Here is a 20,170-nt window from a genome sequence, read left to right on the forward strand (position 1 = left end):
AAAAACCACAGGCGTGCGAAAACATGGTGTTAATGGACTGTGAAATGAATGCTTGTTCACAGTATGAGAGCTGAAACAAAAAGGCAGAGCAGTTGCCTTGTCTGACCTCAGCTGGGAATGTGCACGTTGGGCAGCAAACTTTTTTTTTTAACCATTCTGAGCGTGTCTACAAATGGCCACAAAGGCACCACAAGCATTGATTTGGGGATTGCAAATAAACTTTAGCAAGTAAGCAAATCTGCAGCTGTAGAATCTACAAATAAGGAGGATCAACTCCACATATACTTCACTCTTCTCCTCCCTCTAATCCATTGGTGCCTCCCATTGACCGAACCCAACCAGAGGGCACAAGGACCCTTGATACAGTCTTATAAAGGTCCATTTTCAAGGATACTGAGAAGGATGAGGAAAAAGTGGTGAGCAGTTCTGGGAAGGACCTAGAGAATATTAGTGCATCATCCCTTATTAGTTACAGACTTGGCTGAAACCCTAAGGGATATGGCTATTTTATAAGCCATTCATTCATTCATTCTCTCACTCATTCATTCATCATGGATTTTTTGAGCACAGAGCACTAGGCTATACACTCTAATCTGTGTAGGAGAAGGTTGAAAAGGTTAGAAGATAGTTTCCCATATGGAACTAATACAATATTATAAATAACTAAATAAAAGATACAGTTCCCATTGAGCTATTAAGCATCTCCTACATTCCAGACCCTGTTTTAGGTGCCCAGGATATAGCAGGACCCAAGAAACATCCCTGCCCTGATAGACCAGGAAAGGGGAAAGACAAGTGAGTGAAGGACCCTGCTCTGGGATCCTAAGTGGAGCAGAGAAGTCTCTACTGTCAAGGGAACAATGAGAGGCCCCGGATCTAATTAGGGCAGAAAGAATGACCATGGAATAGTCAGGGAGAGCTTTTTAAAGGCAAGAATGAGTGTTTTAACGGACTCTGAGTCACTGCCAGGAGCCTAGAGCAGAGGAAGTAAGAAAGGCGAGAAGTGAAGCCATGTCTGTGCACAAATGTGATTACATCGTGTGTCCAAATGCTGAGAAGTGCCGGGGAGAGCAAGAGATAAAATGCTGTCAGAGCTCACAGGAAGGCAAGGTCACACTGCACTGGCCCTGAAAGCATGAGGAGGACTCAGGAGGCTGGAGCACCAGGCAAGTTATTCTAGAGCTCCTGGCTCACCGTAATAATTTCCTAAAAGCAGGGACCTGTCCCCTGTGCCCGCCACGTACAGGACGCACAGGGCAGCACTGATGGTACTTATTCTTCCCGCCTGCAGCTGCCTTGAATTGCCCAGGGCAGGCCACTGCCCCCTCTGGAATTCAAACGTCAGAGTTGTAAGCAAAGTTCCTTAAAGAGAGCCTCGAAAACTTAAAAGGGGTAAAACTGCAGGGCAATTGGGATGCTGGGGAAATGTTCAAATCACATCATGCAAAAGGGTCTTCTTTACCCCCATAAATTGTTCAACAACGTTGCATGGATTCCCCTTGCTCAGCTTCAAGTGAGTGCACTCGAAGAAGTAGGAAGGAAGGAAGGGGGGGAGAGAAGATGAATTGATGGATGAATGGTAACAAGTAAAACCTAACATTGTCTACACTTGGGGCACTGAGCCTGCTCCAAGCTGTGGCTCTTTCTACTCATCAGGTAGGCGAGTTCACCAAGCCGGTCCTGTGTGCCTGGCTCAGGGTCAGGCCCTCACACAGAAATGGAATCACTCCAGGTTTCCAATAACCCCGAGAGGGAGACACTGCTTCCTCCATTCACTGAGTGAGGAATGAGGGGCCCAAGGAAGCTGAGTAACATCTTCCAACTCCATGCTCTGTCAGAGGCAGAACTGAGACTGGAAGCTAGGCCTCTGTCTCCAATTCATGTCGTCTTTCCTTATTCCTTTTCTATTTTGCTTCCTCTTCTCCTTTACTTCTCTGTTCATAAGAAGAAAATCCTTTTGAAACAGTATTTTTTCTGTTCTAAACAGGCCTTAATGGAGCTTTGTCACCTGGCAAAGATGCTATTTTTGTTTCTGTGAATCCTGGGTGCTCTTGCTACCCTCTTAGGAGTACTTTGCTCTTTTAACCTTTTAAGCACTTTCCCATCCCTCACACCATTTAAACCTTCAGTGGTCTATAGGGGAAGTTATGGTCTCCATTCTACAGATGAGTAAATATTAATACATGCTCAGAGAAATTTAATGACTTACCTCAAAGTGCATCCCTACACTGAGATTAAAAAAAGTAGACTCTCTGGACTCTTAGTCTCTTTCTCCTAGCCTAGGAATGAGAATCTTTTTCTGCTTTATTGACTATGCCAAAGCCTTTGACTGTGTGGATCACAACACACTGTGGAAAATTCTGAAAGAGATGGGAATACAAGACCACCTGACCTGCCTCTTGAGAAACCTGTATGCAGGTCAGGAAGCAACAGTTAGAACTGGACATGGAACAACAGACTGGTTCCAAATAGGAAAAGGAGTACGTCAAGGCTGTATATTGTCACACTGCTTATTTAACTTATATGCAGAGTACACCATGAGAAACACTGGGCTGGAGGAAGCACAAGCTGGAATCAAGACTGCTGGGAGAAATATCAATAACCTCAGATATGCAGATGACACCACCCTTATGGCAGAAAGTGAAAAGCAACTAAAGAGCCTCTTGATGAAAGTGAAAGAGGAGAGTGAAAGAGTTGGCTTAAAGCTCAACATTGAGAAAACTAAGATCATGGCATCTTGTCCCATCACTTCTTGGAAAATAGATGGGGAAACAGTGGAAACAGTGTCAGACTTTATTTTTGGGGGCTCCAAAATCACTGTAGATGGTGATTGCAGCCATGAAATTAAAAGACACTTGCTCCTTGGAAGGAAAGTTATGACCAACCTAGACAGCATATTAAAAAGCAGAGACATTACTTTGTCAACAAAGGTCCATCTAGTCAAGGCTATGGTTTTTCCAGTGGTCATGTATGGATGTGAGAGTTGGACTATAAAGAAAGCTGAGTGCCGAAGAATTGATGCTTTTGAACTGTGTTCTCCAACACCACAGAGAAGACTCTTGAGAGTCCCTTGGACTGCAAGGAGATCCAACCAGTCCATCCTAAAGGAGATCAGTCCTGGGTGTTCATTGGAAGGACTGATGTTGAAGCTGAAACTCCAATACTTCAGCCAGCTGATGTGAAGAGATGACTCATTTGAAAAGACCCTGATGCTGCGAAAGATTGAGGGCAGGAAGAGAAGGGGACAACAGAGGATGAGATGGTTGGATGACATCACCGACTCAATGGACACGGGTTTGGGTGAACTCCGGGAGTTGGTGATGGACAGGGAGGCTTGGCATGTTGCGGTTCATGGGGTTGCAGAGTTGGACACGACTGAGCGACTGAACTGAACTGAACTGAGGATGAGAATGGCAAATGGGCTAAATCTCTGACAGATAGGAGGCTTCTGAGGCTATGTTCTGGCTCCAAGGGGAAGATATCTGTTAATTGATTAGTAATGTCTGCTGTCGGAGAGGGAATAAGGTAAATGGAGGCACATGGGCTTCGTTTTTGCTAACCCAACCTAACTATTTCTAAGCCTTATCTCTTTAATGAAGAATTTTGTTAGTTCCCTTAGCCTAGCACAAAGTTGATGCTCAGTACAAAGAGGTACTACAATTTATTGAGTGACTACTGGTTATCAGGCACAGGCTGCTTAGCTACATGTATAGCCATTCAAGTTGATCATAAATAAACATTCTGATTCAGCTACATGGAAACAAGATGAGCTGTTTTTACTCCCAATACTTCTAACCAAATGTGTGGTATTTTTCCCAACAGTGATTGGTTCTGCAGTTCTCTGGACACCAGCTGGGTGTCCAACAATTCTGTTCAACTCTGACACTAACTTCCCAGGGTTAGGAGAGACCCCACAGGTTAAGGGCTCTAACACCATCCCCACTATTAGATACCGGTCACCGGTCCCAGATTGCCACCTGAACTTCTGACTGACTGGCTCTAAATTGAGATTCTCATGACCCCCCACTTCAGGTTTGGCAACTCACTAGAGTGGCTTACACAAGTCAGGAAAACACTTTATTTAAATTCACTGATTTTTTAAATAAAAGATACAACTCAAGAGCCACCAAATGGAAGAGATGCAAGCTATGGGGAAAGGGGTTGAAGCTTCCTGCTATCTCTAGAAGCATCCCCTCCCAGCACTGTGTTTACCAGCCCAGAAGCTCCCCAAATCCCATCATTTAGCAGTTTTATGGAGGTTTCATTATATAGTCAAGTTGGATTAAATTATTGCCCATGAAGTGGGGATGTAAATTAACACAGCCATTATGGAAAACAGAATGGACGTTACTTATTGTACAGGAGGCAGTGACCAAAACCATCCCCAAGAAAAAGAAATGCAACAAGGCAAAATGGTTGAGGAAGCCTTATAAAAGGCTGAGAGAAGAGAAGCCAAAGGCAAAGGAGAAAAGGAAAGATATACCCATCTGACTGCAGAGTTCCAAAGAATAGCAAAGAGAGATAAGAAAGCCTTCTTAAGTGAATCGTGCAAAGAAATAGAAGAAAACAATAGAATGAGAAAGACTAGAGATTTCTTTAAGAAAATTAGAGATACCAAGGGAACATTTCATGCAAAGATGGGCACAATAAAGGACAGAAATGGTATGGGCCTAACAGAAGCAGAAGATAAGAAGAAGAGATAGCAAGAATACACAGAACTGTACAGAAAGGTCTTACTGACCCAGATAACCACGATGGTGTGATCACTTACCTAGTACTGGACATCCTGGAGTATGAAGTCAAGTGGGCCTTAAGAAGCATTACTATAGACAAAGCCAGTGCAGGTGATGGAATTCCAGCAGAGCTATTTCAAATCCTAAAAGATGACACTGCTGAAGTGCTGCACTCAATATGCCAGCAAATTTGAAAAACTCAGCAGTGACCACAGGACTGGAAAAGTCAGTTTTCATTCCAATCCCAAAGAAGGGCAATGCCAAAGAATGTTCAAACTACTGCACAATTGCACTCATGTCAGATGCTACCAAGGTAATGCTCAAAATCCTTCAAGCTAGGCTTCAACAGTACATGAACCGAGAATTTCCAGATATACAAGCTGGATTTAGAAAAGGCAGAGGAACCAGAGATCAAATTGCCAACATCTGCTGGATCATCGAAAAGCAAGAGAGTTCCAGAAAAACATCTACTTCTGCTTCATTGACTATGCTAATGCCTTTGACTGTGTGATCACAACAAACTGTGGAAAAATTCTTAAAGAGATAGGAATACCTGACTGTATTACCTGCCTCCTGAGAAACCTGTATGCAGGTAAAGAAGCAATACTTAGAACCAGACATGGAACAATAAATTGGTTCAAAATTGGGAAAGGAGTACATCAAGACTGTATATTGTCACCCTATTTATTTAACATATACAGAGTACATCACGTGATATGCTGGGCTGGATAAAGCTCAAGTTGGAATCAAGATTGCCAGGAGAAATATCAATAGCCTCAGATATGAACATGACACCATTTAATGGCAGAAAGCAAAGAGGAACTAAAGAGCCTCTTGATGAAGGTGAAAGAGGAGAGTGAAGAAGCTGGCTTAAAACTCAGCATTCAAAAAACGAAGATCATGGCATTCGGTCCTATCACTTCAAGGCAAATAGATGGGGAAACAATGGAAACAGTGACAGACTTTATTTTCTTGGGCTCCAAAATCACTGCAGATGGTGACTGCAGCCATGAAATTAAAAGATGCTTGCTCCTTAGAAGACAAGCTATGACAAACCTAGACAGTGTATTAAAAAGCAGAGAAATCAGTTTGCCAAAAAAGGTCCTTATAGTCAAAGCTATAATTTTTCCAGTAGTCATATCCGAATGTGAGAGTTGGACCATAAAGAGGGCTGAGCACTTAAGACTTGATGCCTTCAAACTGTGGTGCTAAAGAAGACTCTTGAGAGTCCCTTGAACAGCAAGGAGATTAAACCAGTCAATTCTAAAAGAAATCAACCCTGAATATCCAGTGGTAAGAACTGATGCTGAAGCTCCAATATGTTGGTACCTGATGTGAAGAGCCAACTCATTGGAAAAGACACTGATGCTGGGAAAGGCTGAAGGCAGGAAAAGAAGAGGACAACAGGACGAGATGGTTGGATGGCATCGCTAATTCAATGGGCATGAGTTTGAGCAAACTCTGGGAGATAGTGAAGGACAAGGAAGTCTGGTGTGCTACAGTCCATGGGGTCACAAAGAGTCGGACGGGGCTGAGTGACTGAACAACAACAACGACCCAGCAGTCTGACTACTGGGCATATACCCTGAGAAAACCATAATTCAAAAAGACATATGCACTTCAATGTTCATTGCAACACTATTTACAAGACATAGTGTCCTATAAATGCTACAACATGGAAGCAACCTACATGTCCATAAACAGAGGAATGGATTAAGAAGATGTGGTACATATATACAATGGAATATCACTCAGCTGTAAAAAAGGAACAATATTGGGTCATCTGTAGAGACGTGGATGGACCTAGAATCTGTCATACAGAGTGAAGTGAGAAATGGAATATTTCCTGTTATAACAGTAAACAAAGGATGTCACAGTCATCAGCGATTGCAGCCACCATGGATGGTGAGCTGGTGAGCCTTGAGGGAACTCAGGAAGGAAAGAATACCCGTCATGTAATAGCCATCAGACTGCAGCCACACTCTGTGGTGAGCCCTGAGGAAACTCAGGATATAACACAAGATACTGGTCTCAGATAGCTGATTGCATATCAAAGGGATGATGTCAGTAAGCCCAGACTCTTGCATCTTCCCATAGGTAGAAAAGTGCTAAACTCCTTATCTTGACATATATAGCTTCTTTAACAAACATATGAACACCAAGTGGGGGAAGGTGGGATGAATTGGAAAATTGGGATTGATATATGTGCACTGCCATGTGTGAGACAGCTAGCTAGTGGGAACCTGCTGCTTAGTGCAGGGAGCTCAGCTTGGTGCTCCTCGATGACCCACAGGGGTGGGATGGAGGGAGGAGGGAGTCTTAAGTGGGAGTGGATATACCTACACTTATAGCTGATTCACTTCGTTGTATAGTAGAAACCAACAACACTGTAAAGCAATTACACCCCAATTTAAAAAAAAAAAAATTGTTGCCCACTGGTGGCTAACTCAATCTCCAGCCCCTCTCCCCATGCTGGTGGTTGGGGGTGGGGTGAAAGTTCTAATAATCATTGGGAGACCAATCCCCATCCTGAAGTTATTTAGGGGCCAGTCATCTCATTAACATACAGAAGACTCTTATTGCTGTGGAGATTCCAAGCATTTTTAAAGAGCTTTGTGCCAGGAACCAGTGGAAAAAAACCAAATATATTATTTTGTCACACTTGGCCTTAGACATACCTTGGAAAAAACAAAACTCTTTTGTACACAGATGTCAGTACCGGGATTAAAAGAATCCTAGTATAACTTTCTTAGCACAAAACAAGCTTACATTAAGTTTATTAAGACAGCAGTTTTATATGTGATAAATACGATTATCAGTATTTTAGGCATGAAGTTTACTGCCAGTGAGCACAGGGAGCATTCTACTCATTTTTATGTCTCCAACGTCTGGCTAGTTTTGGGTACTAACAGATAAAGGGTGAGTGAGTGAAGCTGAGAATCATTTGCTGATTTTAACTGGTGATATGTCGCATGTCCTCCCTCTAGTGGCCATGAAAGGTTGCAGGGACAATTCCTACACCTTTTCTTTCAAAATGCTCTTGCATGGACACTTTGGACATCTAAGACGATGTCACTGGTGACTGCCATCTGTGTGCCTGTGTGGCTGTGGATGCATGCAAATATGGTTACAAATACCAAGGAGCAAACAGCCATAAGCAAGGGCCCAGAGGCAAGGTGTCTTCCAGTGTTCAGACCCCCACAATTATTATGTACAGAAAAACAGTCTCTGCCTGAGGGAGGGAGACAAAGTGGGGCTCTAAGTTTGGCCAAGGTGTTAGGTTGAGGGCAAAAGAGAAACATGTTCCCTGAGATGGTGACTCCAAAGCACATGTCCTGCTTGGCCAGAACAACAGAAAGAGGACACCCCAAAATCATGCTCCTGAGAAACTTGGACAACCCACATCTTGTTCTCCATCCTCATTCTTTCTTCAGCTCCCTGCCTGTGACACTGGGACCACCTGCTTTCCTGGGAGAACACTAGATAGTGTGGTGCAGGGGGTATCAGCCCAGACCCAGGAAGCAAGACAAGACATTTGCTTTATTTTTCTGCATCTCAACTCAATTTCTGTGTCAAGTGCCCAGTTCCCAGGAATACTGGAAAGAAAGCTCATCAAACTGGAGCTGTGTCAGGGCCCCGCGGTTTGTCTTTGCCAACCCTTACTGAGATATTTGAGTTCCTGCCTTTCTGGCACCTTCAGTTGGGTGATATTTCTGCTCCCAGTCAGCCAGTTGAAGGCAAAGAAGTCATTCTGCTTTCTCGTGCCCTTGGGAAGTCATCAAAGGCCTTTGCCTGCCAGAGACACCTCTGCAGTGGTTTCCCACTCAGAGATCTTGCCAGGGAAGCAGAGCCCCGAGCCATCTGAAACCCACCAACTTCATCACTTTCCTTCCATCATTTTGACCCCACTTCAGGTCAGGGGATCTTTTCTAGTCTGTGGGAAAGTGAAAGGATTGGTAAGAAGTTCTGCTGTCTGGACATGTGTGCATTTTCTAAGACAATGAAGACACAACGGCCTGGGGTGGAGGTGGGCGTGTGTGTGTGTGTAAAAATATGAACTACCAGCGAGGGAGAAAAAAAAACAAAACACAGTAACTTACTCAATGTATTAGCCCAAGATTTTATTATTGGCCTGAGGCTATGTTGGATCTGAGAGAAAAGGGAAGATTTAAGGCGACACACTGTACTCAGGGTACATGAATGAGTTTTGATAACTTGGTTTTACTTCTTTTTGAAGCATTTAGGAAGGAGGACACAGGAGCCTTGTGTGTCCTTCTTGATTAAGGACCATTTGTCTAGTTCCAGAGATGGCAATAAAAAAGGACCCATTTGTCTGGTTCCAGAGATGGCACTAAAAGCAGGTGTATTTGCCTGTAAGGAGTGGACAGTTAACTGGAAACTCAGACCCACGAGGTAGGACCTCTGGAGATCTGGCAAGAAACGGTGGAGGGAGGTACTGAGCAAGTGGAGGGAGCCAAGGGGACGTTCTCTCCCCAGCGCAGACAGAGCTCACAAGCGTTGACGCTGAGGAAAGGATGAGAGTTCCAGCATCTCGGTAGGTGCAACAGCAGTGTCGGGGTGGGACGCTGGCCATTCCCTTTCCCTAGGCCTCCTGGGGAGATGGCTCCTGGCCCCTCTCTTTACACGAGGCCAACTGAGTGTAGTTTTTCTTGTTACTAAAAGTGGTCAGAGGTTCAGGGACTGCCTATCTAAACACAAGTCAGCCATTTTTTTTAAAAAAATCCTTTTTTCTTTTTTTAATATAAATTTATTTATTTTAATTGGAGGCTAATTACTTTACAATACTGTATTGGTTTTGCTATACTTGACATGAATCTGCCATGGGTGTACATGTGTTCCCCATCCTGAATCCCCCTCCCACTTCCCTCCCCATCCCATCCCTCTGGGTCATCCCAGTGCACCAGCCCCGAGCACCCTCTCTATGCGTTGAACCTAGACTGGTGATTCGTTTCATATATGATAATATACATGTTTCAATGCCATTCTCCCAAATCATCCCACCCTCGCCATCTCCCACAGAGTCCAAAAGACCAGTCTATACATCTATGTCTCTTTTGCTGTCTCGCATACAGGGTTATCATTACCTTCTTTCTAAACTCCATATATATGTGTTAGTATGCTGTATTGGTGTTTTTCTTTCTGGCTTACTTCACTCTGTATAATAGGCTCCAGTTTCATCCACCTCATTAGAACTGATTCAAATGTATTCTTTTTAACGGCTGAGTAATATTCCATTGTGTATATGTACCACAGCTTTCTTATCCATTCGTCTGCTGATGGACATCTAGGTTGCTTCCATGTCCTGGCTATTATAAACAGTGCTGCGATGAACATTGGGATGCACGTGTCTCTTTCAGATCTGGTTTCCTTGGTGTGTATGCCCAGGAGTGGGATTGCTGGGTCATATGGCAGTTCTATTTCCAGGTTTTTAAGGAAATCTCCACATTGTTCTCCATAGCGGCTGTACTAGTTTGCATTCCCACCAACAGTGTAAGAGGGTTCCCTTTTCTCCACACCCTCTCCAGCATTTATTGCTTGTAGACTTTTGGATAAAAATACAGATGGCCAAGAGGCACATGAAAAAAAAAGATGTTCCACATCACTAACAGAAAAATGTAAATCAAAACTACAATGAGGTATCACCTCACACCAGTCAGAATGGCCATCATTAAAAAGACTACAAATAACAAATGCTGGAGAAGATGTAGAGAAAAGGGAACCCTCCTACACTGTTGGTGGGGCTATAAGGTGGTGCAGCCACTGTTGAAAACAGTATGGAGGTTCCTCAGAAAACTAACAAAATTAGTTAATAATTAGTTAATAGAATTATCATATGATCCAACAATCCCATTCTTAGGCATATATCCAGACAAAACTATAACTCAAAAAGAGACAGTCACCCCCATGTTAATAGCAGCACTATTTGCAATAGCCAAGACATGGAGGCAGCCTAAATGTCCATCAACAGAGGAATGGATAAAGAAGATGTGGCATATATACAATGGACTGCTGCTGCTGCTGCTAAGTCACTTCAGTCGTGTCTGACTCTGTGCAACCCTATGGACAGCAGCCCACCAGGCTCCTCTGTCCACGGGATTCTCTAGGCAAGAATACTGGAGTGGGTTGCCATTTCCTTCTCCCACAATGGACTACTACTCAGCTATAAAAAAGAATGAAATAATGAGATATGCATCAATATGGATGCAACTAGAGACTGTCATACTAAGTGAAGTCAGAAAGACAAATGTCACGTGGTATCACTCATATGTGGGATCTAAAATATGATGCAAATGAACCGATCTACAAAACAGACCCAGTCACAAACACAGAGAAGAGACTGGTGGTTGTCAAGAGGGAAGAGGGGGAGGGAGGGAGTGGGAAGCTGGGGTTAGCAGATGTAAGCTTTCGTATATAGAATGGACAAACAAGGTCCTACTGTATAGCACAGAGGAGTATATTCAATATCCTATGATAAACCATATATATACATATATGCTGTGCTAATTTGCTTCAGTCATGTCCGACTCTTTGCAACCTTATGGACTGTAGCCCACCAGGCTCCTCTGTCAATGGGATTCTCCAGGCAAGAATTCTGGAGTGGGTTGCCATGCCTTCCTCCAGGGGATCTTACCGACCCGGATGTGAACCCACATCTCTAATGTCTCCTTCATTGGCAGGTGGGTTCTTTACCACTGTGCCACCTGGGCACTAGTGTGTGTATATATATATATGCACTAGTGTATATATATATACACACACACACATATAACTGCATCACTTTGCCGTACAGCAGTAATCAACACAATAAATCAACTATATTTCAACAAAAATATAAAATAAAATTCCACCTTCTAAGAGTCAGAGAAGAAGGGAAAAAACCAACTGTTTAAAGATAGAGTTAAAAGACAATCCCCCTTTTCATTTTACATACAGCATTCATTGATGGCTAAACCAAAACTCCTGTCTTATAACCAAGGGTTATTACCCAGCTTGACCCTGAAGGCCTACAGCTTTCAGTCTTTCAGGGCACCAGCTGACCATCAAAGCAAGTTCTCATTATAAAGGGGTACGTACTTGTTGGGGTCATGGGGTGGGTCTTGGGCCCTGGGAAGGGATGTGTCCAAGGGACTCCAAGCAAGACAGCATATGGCAATCCAGTGAAATGTAACAGAAAAGCCAGTATCTGAGTGTCTCTCTTAAAGGTGGTAGAATTAAGGGATGAAAAGTATCAGAGGAAAAGACTGAAACGAGAGGAGGAGACGGAAACATCTGTTTCTGGTGGCACACCTTCGGAGAAAAACTCTTCTGAGACAGTTTCTGCTCCTAGTTTGAAAACCCAGTTCCTGGAGCAATGGAAATACCAGCAGTATCCCATAATTATGGGAGTGAAATATCCAGCCTCTGCGGGGAGAGGACCAAGACCATGCTGCTTTCTTAGACTAGCATCACTTTAAATGCCCAATTAAATACACAATGTTAGAAATGTACCATTTCTGAGACTGGGCAGCTGAGGGGAGAGTTTAAAAGCAGTATTTCATAGCAGGAGTTTCTGCAAATGCTGTCATCCAATGACTTAAAAGTACACTGGGCCATAACCTTGGACTTGGAAAATTTCAAGGAATATCTTTCCATCATCGCCACCTGTTTTAGGACCACGCCTTCATGGAAAAGCCCATTTCTCATTTCCACTCCTTGCACCAAGCCTAACGTAGTTTTAAGAACCATGGGCAAAGCCTGCTCTACCAGTGGTGATAAAAATGAGGCTGGGCTGAGCTGGGAGAGGGAAGGCTGGCACGGTTTCCCTCCCTGGCTGGTATAACTGCATTCTGATAAATCGTACTGTTAACAGGTTTTGTAAGGACACAGGGAAGGTCAAGGGCATGCATGCCTTTAGAAGCCAAGCAGAGATTCTTGGAGGCTTCAAAAACTAATTTAAAATATAAAATTCTTATCACAGAAGCCATACTTATTCATCATCAAAATTTAGCACATTAGTTATATCTTTCTATACACATACACACACATATATATATATATATATATGCTGCTTTTTAACAAAAATGGGATTATTCTACAACATACATATTTCACTTAACAATATAGTATGGGCACTTTTTTGTGTATTAACATAAATCTACATCATTTTGGGGGCCTCCCTGATAGCTCAGTTGGTGAAGAATCTGCCTGCAGTGCAGGAGACCCTGGTTCGATTCCTGGGTCGGGAAGATCCGCTGGAGAAGGGATAGGCTACCGACTCCAGTATTCTTGGGCTTCCCTTGTGGCTCAGCTGGTAAAGAATCTGACCGCAATGCGGGAGACCTGGGTTCGGCCCCTGGGGTAGGGAAGATCCCCCGGAGAAGGGAAAGGCTACCCACTCCAGTATTCTGGCCTGGAGAATTCTATGGACTGTATAGTCCATGGGGTCGCAAAGAGTCAGATACGACTGAGTGACGTTCACTTCACTTCACTCACCATGTGTAAAACAGTTAGCTAGCAGGAAGCAGCTGTGTAACACAGGGAGCTCAGCTTGGTGGTCTGTGATGACCTAGAGGGGTGGGATGTTGGGGAGCAGGGGGGCTCAAGAGGTAGGGGATATATGTATACTTAAAGATGGTTCACGTTATTGTACAGCAGAAATGAACACAGGATTGTAAAGTCATTTTACCCCAGTTAAATAACACAGGTTATGCTTTCTCAACTCCATCTTCAAGACAGCGGCAGCAGTGTCTGTGATCTAGTCAGCAACATGCAGCTCTTTGTCCACACCCAGGAGCTATACACTCTCCAGGTGACTGGCCAAGAGTCGCTCGCCCAGATCAAGGCTCATGTAGCCTTGTTGGAGAGTGTCGCTCCAGGAGATCAAGTCCTGCTCCTAACAGGTACATCCCTAGAGGATGAGGCTACCCTAGGCCAATGTGGGGTAAAGCTCTGAGCACTCTAGAAGCAGCCGCCCACATGCTTGGAGGTAAAGTCCGTGGTTCTTCAGCCTGTGCTGGTAAAGTAAGATGTCAGACTTCCAAGGTGGCCAAACAAGAGAAAAAGAACAAGAGGCATTACATTGTACAATGAGGGCTTTGTCAAGGTTGTGCCCACCTTTGGCAAGAAGGACCCCCAATACCAATTGTTGAGTCTGCTATAATCTCGGCTTTCTCTAATAAAACCACTTAGCACAATAAAAAAAAGGGGGGGGTGTTGAAAACCAAATGAGTTAACTTATGCATGTGTGTATGTGCAGAGTGTGTTCATTAAGAGATGGATGTTGTATTTCTTCTTTTCCCCCAAACCAGCAAATAATTATAGTGCTTTCTCACTTCAGGAGGGGGGCCCATTGACTTGTCCTGGTGGCTGCCCTCTTTGTACAATTGGAGGAGGAGGAGAACGGTGGGGCAGGGAAGGGGTGATTCATTCACTTTGCTGTTTTGCTGGTGAGTCACGGTGTTTGACTGACCACCTCTGGCCAGGTTTGGAAGGAAGGCAGAAGATAGAATGGCAGAACTCACCTCACAGAGAGGCAAAAGAGAAGAGAGTTAATGGCCCAGATTCTATAACCAGTTCAGTGGGGTTGGAATCCCTGTCTCTATAAGCCCCAGGTTCATGCATTTGGCCTTCCTGTGCCTCAGCTTTCCCATCTACCAAAAATAGATGATGATGGTGCTGTAATGATGATGACAGAACCCACCATGCAGGGTTGCCTTAAAGATGAAATGAGTTAACATATATAAAACATTTAGAACTGTGTCTGGTACATGACAAGGGTTCACTCTTATTAGTCACACTGTATGGAATGAATAGAACAGACAGTCTGGGTCAGGAAGGTGTCCGAGATTGTTTCCCCTGCATCATCACCTGTGCCTGTGGACAGGTGGCAAAGAGCTTTGAATAGAGGCTTGTCCAAGCCCGCAGTCAGCACAGGGAGGTCAGGAACCTTTGATCCTTGACCTTTGTGTTTCTTGTTAAAATAGCACATTTGTAACTACAAGCAAAATCTGTCCTGAATCTCAGACTTGGGCTCCTTAATTGCTGCCCCCTCTGTGGAACCCAGGAGTCTGTAGGCTCCCTACCTTGACTGAACAAGAGCTGGAAAAAGGCAGCTAATAGAATCTGCTGAATTACCAGATTACCTGGGGTCGTTTTGGGATTGCAGAAAGATCATGGGAAAGACTGGTTACTAGTTTGGTGTTAAAAACCACCAGCTACTAAAGGAATAATCCTGCTTTGGGGGTGGGGCTACAGCCCCTTGAGCCAGCCAGGTGCAGCATTCAGGGACACAAGTGACCTGAGAACAGGTGCTTTGGAGAGAATTCTATGGCTAGTTCCTGGTGGCTATGTAGCTGTCTGTTAAAGGCTTAGAGCAAACACCAGAGAGAAAAATAAAATTTTTCTATAGGAAAAGATATTCTAATTTAATGAAAAATAATATACTAAAGTATAATATTAGGTTAGTGCAAAAGTAATTGTGGTTTTACATTGTTGAACTTTGCTGTTGATATTGGAATGCATTCTTAAATAAATATGGTTATGTTACACATCATTTTAATGTGCATTTTTCACTTTATGTCTTTTGCTTTGACTTATTACTTGCTATGTATTTTATATTTATTTTATACTAGGGAAATGATGTTAGACAAAAAGCAAATTAGAGTGATTTTCTTATTTGAGTTCAAAATGGGTCATTAAACAGCATAGACAACTTGCAAGATCAACAACGCATTTGGCCCAGGAACTGCCAATGAATGTACGGTGCAGTGGTGGTTCAAGAAGTTTTGCAAAGGAGACAAAAGCCTTGAAGATGAACAGTGGCTGACCATCAGAAGGTACCAATGACTAACTGAGAGGATCATCGAAGCTGATCCTCTTACAACCACTCGAGAAGTTGCCAAAGAACTCAACATCAATCATTCTACGGTTGGTTGGCATTTGAAGCAAGTTAGAAAGGTAAGGAAGCTAGTAAGTGGGTGCCTCATGAGCTGATTTCAAATAACAAAAAAATTGTCATTTTGAAGTGTCATCTTCTCTCTTATTCAATGCAACAACAACAAACCATATCTCAATCAGACTGTGATGTGTGACAAAAAGTGGATTATACAGGATAACTAGTGATGACCGGCTCAGTGGTTGGACAAAGAAGAAGTCCCAAAGCCAGACTTGCCTCAGAAAACAGCCATGGTCACTGTTTGGTGGTCTGCAGCCCATCTGATCCACTACAGTTCTCTGAATCCCAGCAAAGTCATTATATCTGAGAAGTATGCTCAGCAAATTGATGAGATACACTGAAAACTGCAACGCCTGCAGCTGGCATTGGTCAACAGAATAGGCACAATTCTTCACCATGACACCTGACCACTCATTACACAACCAACACTTCATTTTTTTTTTTTTTTTTACAACCAACACTTCAAAAGTTGAATGAATTGGGCTACAAAGTTTTGCCTCATCTGCCATGTTCTCCTGACTTCTCACCAACTGACTGTCACTTCGTCAAGCATCTTGACAACTTTTTTGCAGGAAAATGTTTCCACAATTGGCAGGAGGCAGAAAATTCTTTCCAGAAGTTCACTGAATTCTGAAGCATGGATTGTTATGCTATAGGAATAAATGAAATTATTTCTTGTTGGCAAAAATGTGTTGATTGTAGTGGGCCCTATTTTGATTAAAGATGTGTTTGAGCCTAGTTACAATGATTTAAAATTCACAGCTTGAAACCACAATTACTTTTTCACCAACCTAATACTAGATTTAAAAAGTAAAACATGCTCACCATAGACAATTCAGAAAACAGAAAACATAATGAAGATATAAAGTTATTTTTGTGTGGTTCTTTTTTTGGTTCTTTACTTTTTTTTTTAAAGAAAATTATATTTGCAGTACAGTTTTGAAGTTGTCATCATCATAACCATTCTGAAAGTTTTTTTTTTATTAACTTAAAGCTATGGTAAATGTTATAAAAAGAATTTAAACATAACACCCTGACTCACCCTACAGAAATGTGTTACCAGGACTTCCCTGGTGGTCTAGTGGCTGAACGTCTGCCCACCAATGCAGGGGACACGGGTTTAATCCCTACTCCAGGAAGCTCCCACATGCCGTGGAGCATGGGGTCCATATGCCACAGCTACCGAAGCCCATGTGCCTAGAGCCCATATGCCCCAAAACAAGAAGAAGCCACTGCAATGAGAAGCCTGTGCACTGCAATAGAGAGCAGTCCCTGCTCACTGCAACTAGAAAAAGCCTGAGAATGGCAACGAAGACCCAGCACAGCCAAAAATAAATAAATATTTTTTTTAAAAACAGAACTGCATTATCAACATAGATACACCTAAGATATATCATGAACAAAATAAAAATATTTAAGCCTATACATGAAAAGACAGTGAAGAATTTATACATGACTAGAAAAAAAGCAGTTAATAGCATTTGTGTGGTTCTTTCTGGCCTTTGACTATGAATCCATAGTAGTATTTGATATAATTGAGATTATAAAGTATATTAAATTTTATATCTTGATTTTCACATATTATATTATTAGCACTTTTCCATGTCATTGAGTATGTTCTTCAAGATAACATTTTTAATAGCTGCAAAGTATCCTAGTACAAGGATGGACCATAATTCTTTTAACCATTATTAGACATTTAGACTATTTCCAATTTTTTTTTTACAGTTATGAACAATGCAACCCTAAGACTTTCATAGTTAAATATGTGTGTGTATTTCCGATTATGTCCTGAGGATAAAATCCTAGAACACGGACTTGCTAAGGTTCTACACTCTCCTACCATCAGGAAGAATGCAAAGCTTCCCCTGCAAGGCCCCTTGGAAAGGAAGAGCAGGAGCGGAATGGCTGACACAAATCCAGAAAAATCCTACCAGGACATGGTGCTAAGAGGTAAGGCTCTGGGTGACGACAGGTGTAACCCTCTGGTGTCCATGGAGGGCTGCTCCATCTAGGCTCTACTTTAGGGGCCTCTGTTCTTTAGGCCCCAGGCTGCTGTATTAGAAATGCATTTCAGATTACTTTAAGCAAAAGGGGAGTCAACTGGAAGAACACTGGAGTATATCTCAGGTAATCAAAAAGAAGGGTGTGTAACCCAACCATGGGAAGGGCAGGGACACTGCTGAGCCTCAGAGGAAACAGGGCCCAGGGAGTCAAGTATATCTGCACTTCCCCATCAGGTACCTACTCCCGGACCAACCAGCCAAGCCAGGAGGACAGGCTCTGTAAGAACATGAAAGCTCCCACATATGGGCTTCTCAGAAGATAGGGATGCTACTCCAGGAAGAAAATGAAGGGCAGAGGCTTTTGGGGTCTTTTTTCAAGTTGAGATAACATAATGGACGTGGGACTGCCTGTTATTGGGACCTGTCATTGTCACAGGCCCTGGAAAGGTCTAGGAGTGGGCTATCTTTAGTCAGTTTTTCTCAAGAATTTAGGAAAGAATATTCTCTTTCTTTAGGGCTTGTCTTTCCTTGTTTCTTCCTGCTCTTAGGTGGTGAATCCTTTAGGACCAAGATTAGAAGATGGGCCTTGAGGACAAAGGTGAAGGTGGTCAGTATAGGGGTAAGTGTTAGCGCAAAGGTACAAAATGAACATTGTGGCTCCCAAAAGCTCCAGCCCAGCTTAGTAGGCCTGGAAGAGTCCATGCAGGGATCTGGGACCAAAAATCAGTACAAAAGCCAAGGCTTGTGTGGAGTGTTCCCAGAGCACACCTCCCTCCCTGCACCAGCAGAAGACTGAGGATGTAGCGGTGAGGAGTCCTGGCCAAATATCTGTCCATTTCTTTATGAACAACAGAAAGGGAAGCACATTTTTAGGGCTTTTGAAACATACTACCAAATTACTGTCCTGAAAATCACACCAGTTCACACCCTGCCTGGAAGCAGCCCAAGAGTCCAACCCCGGGGGGTTCTTGCCAATCCTGGACACAGCACCATCTCAATCAACTACAATTAGCACCCAATGTTCTGCACAGGATAGAGTTTTCCAGAGACCCAATCAATCAAATATAATAATCACCATCATATAATGCCACTGGATAAAACATTGTACTGGTTCCTTCTATGCAAAGTTTTTACATAATTTTGGTATAGCTTTTTTTTTTTAAGATAAGAAATTGCTTGGGGACTATTTCCAAATGATATAGAATTCAGAAGGCTTCCCTGGTGGCTCAGTGGCAAAGAATCCGTCTGCCAGGGCAACAGACGTGGGTTTGATCCCTGATCCAGGAAGATCCCACACACCGCAGAGCAACTAAGCCTGTGCATCACAACTACTGAGCCTGGTCTCTGGTACCCCGGAGCCACAGCTACTGAAGCCCATGCACCGCAACAAGAGAAGCCACCAACTAGACAGTAGCCCCCACTCACCGCAACTAGAGAAAAGCCCATGCAGTAATGAAGGCCCAGCATAGCCAAAACTAAATAATAAAATTTTTAAATTTTTTAAAAAAAATTCAGAAAGATTTCTTCAGGAAACTTTTGTTTTGCTGTGCTTTTTTCTCATGCTGAAGTTTCTGTCTTGATCACAGGCATTAGTGTTTGGGTGTAGCTTTTCTGTTTTTTTTTTTCGGGGATTGGGATCCTTTTTTTCAAAACTGGACAAACATGGATGAACGCTTCATTGTGAGTGCTGCCTGCCAGGGCTTCCCTAAACAAACATGATGTGATTGGCAACGGGCCATAGGACATGAAGAGCACACACCAATATGCAGAGATTGATATTACCTGACAAACTTGTTTGTAGTTTCACAATTGGATCAAAGCATGATAGAGTTGGAAGGACCTTCGGAGACCATCTATTCCAAGCTTCTCCACCTAATCTACCCATACTTACAGATAGAGGGAGGGGCTATAAGTGGCTTGTCTGTGGTTATACATGCAGAATAATTGATCTAAAATAAGGTGTGGGGTATTTCTTGGCAGTCTAGTGGTTAGGACTCCACCTCCTCATCCCCAAACCTGGGTCTGAGTGAAAGGTAAACATGCATATAAGTAAGAATTTAAGTTTTGTATTTCTTATGTCCAAATATTTTAATACACATAGAGAATGACCAGTAAGTCAAGCACAATACAGCCAGGAAAGACCTGTGTGCAAGTATTTTGCAGTTTCAGGACTCCACCTCTTAGTGAGGAGAAGTTAAGCTTGAAGGAGATTTCACTACAGACCAGTGGTTAACATACAAGTGTAAACACAGCTCTGACTATGGTATTTGTTAATAATTGTTCTTTGTTAGTGGCTTTTGGCTCAGATTCATTCTGCACCAGGTAAGGCTGCTAAATTCAAGGTCACAAAACTGAGTTCAATGCAATGCTCTACTTCTTTGCTAACTGTGATCCTTGATAATGACCTCCTGAATCTCAGTTTTCTCATCTTTAAAGTTGGGATAATAATATTGGCCTTATAGGTCAGAAGATAGTGG

The 20,170-nt window shown here is 43.0% G+C and overlaps 1 pseudogene; it reads left to right on the forward strand.

Moving 5' to 3' along the window:
* The first annotated feature begins 15,368 nt into the window (after positions 1–15,368).
* Positions 15,369–16,408, forward strand: LOC122453099 (annotated as a pseudogene).
* The last annotated feature ends 3,762 nt before the right edge of the window (positions 16,409–20,170 follow it).

Source organism: Cervus canadensis, chromosome 14, assembly GCF_019320065.1.
Source record: "Cervus canadensis isolate Bull #8, Minnesota chromosome 14, ASM1932006v1, whole genome shotgun sequence".
NCBI classification, from domain to species: domain Eukaryota; kingdom Metazoa; phylum Chordata; class Mammalia; order Artiodactyla; family Cervidae; genus Cervus; species Cervus canadensis.